Source organism: Vulpes lagopus, chromosome 4 (genome assembly GCF_018345385.1).
Source record: "Vulpes lagopus strain Blue_001 chromosome 4, ASM1834538v1, whole genome shotgun sequence".
NCBI classification, from domain to species: Eukaryota; Metazoa; Chordata; class Mammalia; order Carnivora; family Canidae; genus Vulpes; species Vulpes lagopus.
In genome coordinates, this window is record NC_054827.1 from 13289852 (window position 1) to 13298196 (window position 8345).

Below are 8345 nucleotides of genomic sequence, written 5' to 3' on the forward strand. Positions count from 1 at the left end.
AATGAATGAATGTGAGGTGGGTTGCTGGAGGCTATAGTAAAAAAATAAAACAAAATCAGAGGGAGAAGGCAGTTCTTGTCATCAGGCTTCCAGAGAACTGTAAGAATATGTGTCTTGGAACTAGAATACACATTTTGTTCTAGAATAAATTCTCTGCATAAGTGTTTTAAAGCTTCAAATAGTCTCACCTGGTTTTTAAAGAATAACTCATCATTTGTGTAGAAATTTTATTTAAAAAATTCATAGCCCCTAAAATATAATCAGCTGTAAAAATTCCATCAGATGAATGTTATCTCACTACACAAAATTTAGGACATAAAGAATGTGCTTTCCCTGGGGTCTGGGGGAGAATTCGAAGCCCTGGTCACCCGGGAAATTAACTCAATCTGGAAAAATGGTGTAGAGAATGATTTTTTTTGTGTGAGAATGATTTTTTATTTGGTTCTTGCACCAGTCAGAGGAATGCTATCTGTGTTCTTTGAGCTACCAGCCTCACATTGAACCCTGCCTACTACATCTTCTTCAACAGAGAGGAATGTCTTTTCATCATCCTTTGAGAAAACATCCTTTTTGTTCTCAGTGGACATTTTCTCAAATAATATGTCAGATTGAGAAATGATGCATAAACAAAACGCAGCATGTACACATGCAGTGGAATATTATTCAGCCATAAAAAGGACTGAAGTTCTGACACATGGGACAACATAGAGGCATCTTGAAAACTTGATACCAAGTGAAAGAAGCCAGTCACCAGAGGGCCAAAACCGTACAATTCCACATACATGGGGTATCGGGAGTAGGCAAATTCTGAGACAGAAAGTAAATCAGAGATTACCAGGGGCTGAGGGGAGGAGGAATGAGGAGCTACCTTTTAATGGGTACAGAGTTTGAAGTGATGACAAAGGAGTCTTAGAAATAGTGATGATGGTTGTACAACCTTGTGACTGTACTTAATGCCATTGTGTTGTAAACTTAACAGTGGTTACAATGATAAATTTTGTTATGTCTATTTTACCACAATAAAAAAAAATTTAAAAATACAAATAAATAGAACGTTGGAAGCCTTGGGCCATCAGGTTCCACACAGGGCCCTTTGGCTGAAAGAAAGACGAGACCATGTTTCCAAAGCTTTTCTATCACAGATCATGTGCACACTTCCTCTTTTAGTTGGATATCCTCTCCCCAATCATTCCTGCTGACTCTACTCTCAACTTCTACTCTCAGAGTCACCAATGAAAGCTTCCAGAATCACAGAAAGACTGGAGAATGAGTTTGTTTCAAGGCTCCATTTTTTATTTATTTACTTATTTTTTAAAGATTTTATTTATTTATTCCTGAGAGACACAGAGAGAGGGGCAGAGACACAGGCAGAGGGAGAAGCAGGCCAAAGCAAGACTTGATTCCAGGATCACGGGATCATAACCTGAGGCAAAGGCAGATGCTCAACCATTGAGCCACCCAGGTGCCCCTCCATTTTCGGTTTTAATCAAAATTTTAAAATTATCTTAAAAGCAAACTTGCTATTTAAACTAAGCTAGGGGCACCTGAGTGGCACACTTTTGGTTTTGGCTCAGGTCATGATCTCAGTGTTGTAAGATCGAGCCCCATCACTGTAAGAGTTGGCTGAGACTCTCTCCTCTCTGCCCTTCCCCACGTGCACGCACGCTCACTCTGTCTTTCTCTCAAATAAATAAATCTTTAAAAAGAATTAAATAAAGTAAGCTAAAATATAACTGCAATTTTAGGGAAACTTCGCTACACATGGTATCAATTCCTAGCCCATCCACAATCAGCCTATTTTTATTCTCCTTTTCTCTTATTTCAGAAAGTAAGAACAAAACAGCTTTGCTTAAATATAACAACCTAGCCTCTCTTCTGATCTTGTTTACTTCCTTGTATTAGATGGTTTTCTAAAACTTGCCTGGAGGTCCCTCAAACTGGCTCTGTAGCTAGGATGCTTAGAGAATGTCTGTGTTCCCTATAACCGCTCATATTAGGTTTGCTTTTTAAGTTCAGGAGGCAGAAAATCCCTTAAAGATTTTCTTTGTAAATAAAGACGTTTTAAATAGCACTGATTATACATTTCACATGAGATCAGGGAAGCTTTTACCCAAGATTAGTGCGCATGGCTTGAACCTGACTCAGGGTCACCAGTTAACCCATGTTGAGAAGAACCTACATGTGATAGAAAGAAATGAGTGTGGAATTGGCTGTTAACAGATGGTGATAATTACTTTTGGGTGTCAAACGTTATTCTGGCGGTTTCTATGAGGCCATGTTTTTGGGTGTTTTTTGTTTTTTTGGTTTTTTTGGATGTGATTACTATTTAAATGAGTAGCCTTTGAATAAAGTGGATTGCCCTCCATAACCCTGAGCAGGCCTCATCCAAAAAGTTGAAGGCCTGACTAGAACAAAGGCTGAACCTCCCCCAGGCAGGAGGCAGTCCTGCAGCAGATTGCTTTGGGACTTGAATAGTAATGGCGGTTCCTTCCTAAATCTCCAGCCTCCTGGCTGACCCTGCAGATTGGGACTCGCCGGCCTCTGTAATCCTGTGAGGCAATTCCTTCCGATAAATTTTTTTCTATCTATACACACACATCCTTTTGGCTCTGCTTCTCTGGAGAATCCTAGCTAATAACACAGATCTAAAGACCAAGTCCTGAGTCCTCCACTAAATATTTGCTGAATAATTTCAGTAAATCATGTAACCTGAGCCTGGATTTCTTCCTTTTATAAAATGGAGATTTTCATATTCCCTTGAAGTGGGCTGGAGAGAATGTATACAAAGCACAAGATGAGTCGTAGGTGCTAAACAAAGGGTAGCTTTGAAGAGGAAGCACTACAAATGTGAAACAAAAGAAACCACTTCTCCTCCCCGTAAGGAGCTTATACCCTTGCAGGAGAGAGAAATAACAATAGAGGTGTTGTGTACCAATACCAAATAAGTAGTGCTACATATTTAGGCTCTTGGATCTGAAGAAAACCAAAAATAGCACCCCCAAATATGCCACCATGGCATAAGGATTTTTTAGAGCTAAAGGCAACTAGCTCTTTCCTCTCTCTAAAAGCAAGATAATAGATTTCCATTAAATAGATTTCCATAAATAGATTTCCATTTATGATAGGGTGTGTCCCACTTCCTATCAAGATGAGAACTGCTCCAGAGAACTCTTAGCACCTGAAAGGCTCTTAATCTGCATAACAAAACTTACTAAACACCCCTATTTATTTTCCTTCGCTTAACTTCCCATAGGTTAGCACCAGAAGCCCCCACCCCTTCTCCTTTGTCCAGCCTAAGGTGGTGTATACATCTCCAATAGTAACACTCCCTCCTTGGGTCACTTTTCCTTGTGAAGTCCAGTGCAACCTTACATAATTAAATCTGGGGTTTTCTTCTTCTTAACCTTTTACCAACTTAATTCATGAGTCCTCCAGCTACTGAGTGTACAAGAGTAGAGAAAAAAGTTTATCTTCTCTACAGTTTTGTTAATAATATAGGAGATGATGAGATTAAGACTTGGCCCACTCTGAACCCATATTCCCCATCTCCAATCTCAAACCTATTCTCCTCTTGAATTGATGGCATAGTGACCTAGAGAAAAATAAAGACAAAGATGTTTAGGAGGGTAACACTGGCAGCTAATTAGATAGAGTAGCTGGAAAAGTATTTAAGAGTAAAATGATCCATAATTTTGGGTGGATTATAACCAGTTTATTTTTGTTAGATGTTGAAATTAGATCTGTTGACTGGTATAGTCTCTGAGCTTCGGTTTTGCTCATCTATAAAATTCAGTTAGTGGTATGCAATAGGAACACAGAAAAGCTGGAGTCGTTGATTAATGGATAGATGAATGGTTGACCATCACGGAATCAAAAGTTGTTTACTAAACCCTAGGCTAGGTGATTCCAAGGCAAAGACAGTGGAGTTGATAGAGAATTATGTTTGGGGTTTTTAAAATTTTATTTAAATAATCCCTACACCCAACATGGGGCTCAAACCCATGACTCCGACCGAAATCAAGAGTCGCATGTATGCTCTTCTGACCTAGCCGGTCAGGTGCCCTGCGAATTATGTTTTAATGGAATGACAGGGTAAGTGGAGAAAGGAGATGGATTCTGGAAAAACTGAAAGAATCTCAGAAATATTGGGAGCCTCTGAGGGCCTGTTCAAATATTTAAACTTCAAAATACTTTCCCAACCTCATTTTTAGTGAAAGAAGTTATCGTAAAGAGAGTAAGATAGAAAACCTATATCTCTATGAATCAGAATAAGTCTAGTTTCTACAACACTCAGAGTGACCAGTTGGTCGAAGACCATGGATACTCCTGATGTCAGTGATCTAGAGCTATTACTACTTGCTATCCTGACCTTAAGATGATTCTGGGTGAGCCCCGTAGACAAGATATTTTGTCATACCCGAGCTCAACCATGTAGGCCTCAGAGAGTAGGTAACATAGAGTTTGTTGGTCCAGCCAGTAGCCAAAGAGGAGTCAGTTGAGGGCATGCCTCTGTGTGCATAGTATAGGGATTCTCTAAACTCCAGTTCATGGATGAACACAGAAGAGTTTATGGAAGCCCAAAGAATGTGTGTTCCTTTTCTGACCTTTTCCTGCCCAGATACCAGTGTGTTCAAAGTGAAAGCAAAGAGGCAGCTTGTGTTTTGATTTGGTGCTGAACAAAACAATATTTGCACTCTGATTTCTGTCCTAAGAGTATAGACAAATAGATTCTCCAAACTTAAATATGGAGAGAGGATATCTCTATTACTTCCTAAATTCCTAACTTGAGCTCAGCTCTTCCATCCTCAATGCTGAGGGGTTTTCTTCACTGAGTCATACTGGTAACCTCCAGGCCACCTCCAGAGGTAAGAGGACATTGTCTTGTATTAACATTTTAATGAAGAAGAAGTGAAATTCATTTGGCAAAAATTAAATACACATCAATTCTTTATTGCTATTGATTCTTCAGGGAAAAAAGTCCCTACCCTCAAAGATTGTACAACTGGGAGCCAAACATAAAAATGAACTAAGGCTATACATAGAGTACACTTATATTGTTGATTGTAAGACAAGACTGAGACCACTTTGGGACATTATTGAGGATCTACTATGTTCCAGGTACTAGCAGAGGAACTTTCATTTACCTCTGATTAAGTGGCCTGGCTCCAGGGAGAGATATTAATCTGCATTTTACTAAAGAAAGCTCCAGGCTCAGAATAGTTGAGGAACTAGATAAGGGTCCTCTCACCGAGAGTTTTGATTCAAAAGTCCAGTCCTACCTCCAACCTCCAAAATGATAACTATCACAAGTTTTAATGAAAGAATGATCACTGGATTTTGCTGCGTCCAGAAAATCACAATCTCCTTGGCTTTCCTGAACAGCGCCGCTCCCAGCTGAACAAGCCCAAGGCCTTATAAGTACAACTTGTCTGCATTCCATTGGCATAAATTCCCATCAGACAGCCCTCTCCCTTCCCCGTTCCCATCGTCTGGCTTTTAAAGAGGTAACTGCCCTCCTAAGGAAATTTATTTTCTTTATTTTTATTTTTTTTTGCCACTAACAAAGAGCCAAAGCCCTTTCTGAAAACTGCTGTCCTGTAACACCTCTGTGGACTCATTCAATGCAGGAGAATTTTGCATGACTGTATATTCCTGTTGGGTTTGTTTTCAGAGTGGCCATAAAGCTAAGTTCAAGGCCAAGAGTGAAAAAAAGTTAAATTGCTGGCATGACTTTTCCTTGTAGTGACACGGAACTGTCAGCTGTCTCTGCTGTTTTGTGGTGTGTGTACGCTTACACATTTCGTGTGCATATACAGATTTACGTGGTATTTATAAGGGCAGATCAGAAAAAGTGAGAGGTGCACGTTGACAAGTTAATGTACACAATGACTTGGCTATTCTGAACGCCGGGCAGATGACATCCAAAAGAGCTCATCCTGCAATCATGCCTTGGCTCTCAGTTGATCATTTTGTTAACGTTAAGATTAGACAGGAAATGCTGTTTTTAGAGAGTCTGGAATTTTAATAAGTCTAAAGACTCCTGTTGGTCTTATTTATTTTATTTGCAGGGGTCCCAAAAGGAATTTCACAGCATCCGTACAGGCAAGAAGTAAGCATTTTCTTACTTAGCAAAACCACAGTTGACCGACACAGACACATAGTCGCACCCTGGTATATGCGTGCTGCAAAGATATGAGAAGGGGAGCAGAGAGAGAAGCCCACCCCCTCCCCAGGTGGTGTCACCTACAAATATTAAAAGGAAAAACAATAAAATAAGTGACTCAGTGCAGAAAGAAGTTGGAATGGGGGAGGTTTTCGGTGGCTTTGGAAATTATGTAAAGAGAACCCTGGACTCAGGCCAGAGCCCACAAGCTGCAGCGGTAGGGGGGCTTTTGCTGGCTGCAGGACATGGGCCTTGTCTTTAGGATCATTCAAAAAGCCGAAACTGATTCATCCACACGTATTAACATATAAACAGGAACACTCACACTTAAAAAAAATGGTTCCTGGAGGTGGCAACGTGTTATGTTTTAATTCACCCCTAGCTCAATACCATTTAGTTAGTTTTATGAGTCCTTCTAATAAATGAGCTGAGGTGATTTACTATAAAAGGGTTTAATGGTGAAGAGCCATTATGCAGGGTCATAGAAATATAAGAACACCTGCTACAGCAAAGGTCCTGGACAATACATGCATGTTTTATTCAAGCCCCAGAGCTGCGGGGAACTTGTTAAAATAAGGGACGCAGACATTCATACGTGGCCCTATGTGCCTGCACTGGAAGTAGGTGAGGGCTATAGTTCTCTCAACTTCATTACCAGGTGCTTTGTTACAATGAAAGCAAGTCTCAGACTGAATTCAGCCATAAAATAAACATTTGGAAGCCAGCAGGCACAAAAAAGTTGTACAACCAGTTCTGTAAACTCAATGAAGTACAGTTCTCTGTCCCACTGGCTCTCTGACAAATTCCTTGCATAACAGACTCGCTTAAGGCAGATGTGACAACATTCTAACAGCAAGACTTAGCTCAACGTCTGGTCAATCAGGTGCTGGAAACTTCCTACAAGACCTGGATACAGGTCTGTTTCAAATCCTAAGACAGAGGCAGCATTCCGAAGGGCACGTACTATCAGCTAGGCTTTCCAGAGCACAATACCCTGTTTAAGCGAGGTCGGGAGTGTCTGATACAGAATTTTCAACCGTTTACGTATTTTGAACATCTTTAATGCCTGCCAGTGAACATTACTTCTAAGATCCATTATGCTAAATAACAAAGCCATTGGTTCTTATAGCTGCCTTTAGAGCAAGAGCCTCCTGATAACCTTTCAAATTCCAACAAACATTCCTTGAAGTGTATCTTCAACCCCAAGTAGAGTCCTTCAACGTTCCCTGCACCTGCAGTGTCAATAAAAAAACCGAGAGACTGATACCATGCTCATTGCAGACATTAGAACATTGTATTGGGGCATTTTATTGTTTCTAGTCAGAGCCCAGGCAGGGACAGGAGCTACACCTGGGCTCTGAATTTAAGAGAGCCCATCTTTCCTGTTGCTGTGTTTAGAGTCTTGGGCAGAATCAGCTCATACACAAGGAGGCCTGTCTTCTCAATCCTGCTCCTTGGACCAACCCTATCGAGAAGGTGACAGTAACCAGGCTTAGAGATTGGTTCCTTTGTAGGCTCATCAGTGCAATTAGGTCACAGAAGTGATTTTTTTTTTTTTTTGCCCCAAGCAATTTATCTGGACTCCAACATTTTCTTTCCATAACTCTTAATATGATCTGATGTTTTTGATTTGCCGGGAAGGTTCCAGAATATCAGCTCGGTTAACACCAGCCAAAATACCATCATAAATACCACACTTGAAGGGGGGGCTTCGGCAAAGACGCTCTTCTTGACCACACTTTAGCCAGGCCCCTCTCAGCCCACTTTCTGACTGGGCCTCATCGTTAGGCTCTATCTTTGGCCTTCCTAGACCAAATAATAGCAAGTATAGCAAGAACCCTTGATATCTGACCACCCTGGACTGCCTTCAGTAAGAATCCTAAGTCAGTTTAGCAAGAACTGCCCCTACCCTTCCTGTCTCCTCTTAGTAATGTTTTATCTACAAACCCATCAAACTCCCATTCAATTCCTTGGCTACAAATCTCCAGCTGTGTATTTAAAATTGGGCTCCATCATTCTCCCCCATTGTAAGTCTTGACATCTATGACAACAGTCCTGAATAAATCATCCTTACCATTTTAACAAGCATCAGAATAATTTCTTCTTTAACAATTATGGTACCATGACTCAGGATCAGATTCCCCATTGGACCCCTGTGCCTCTCACCCAGGACCCCAAGTGC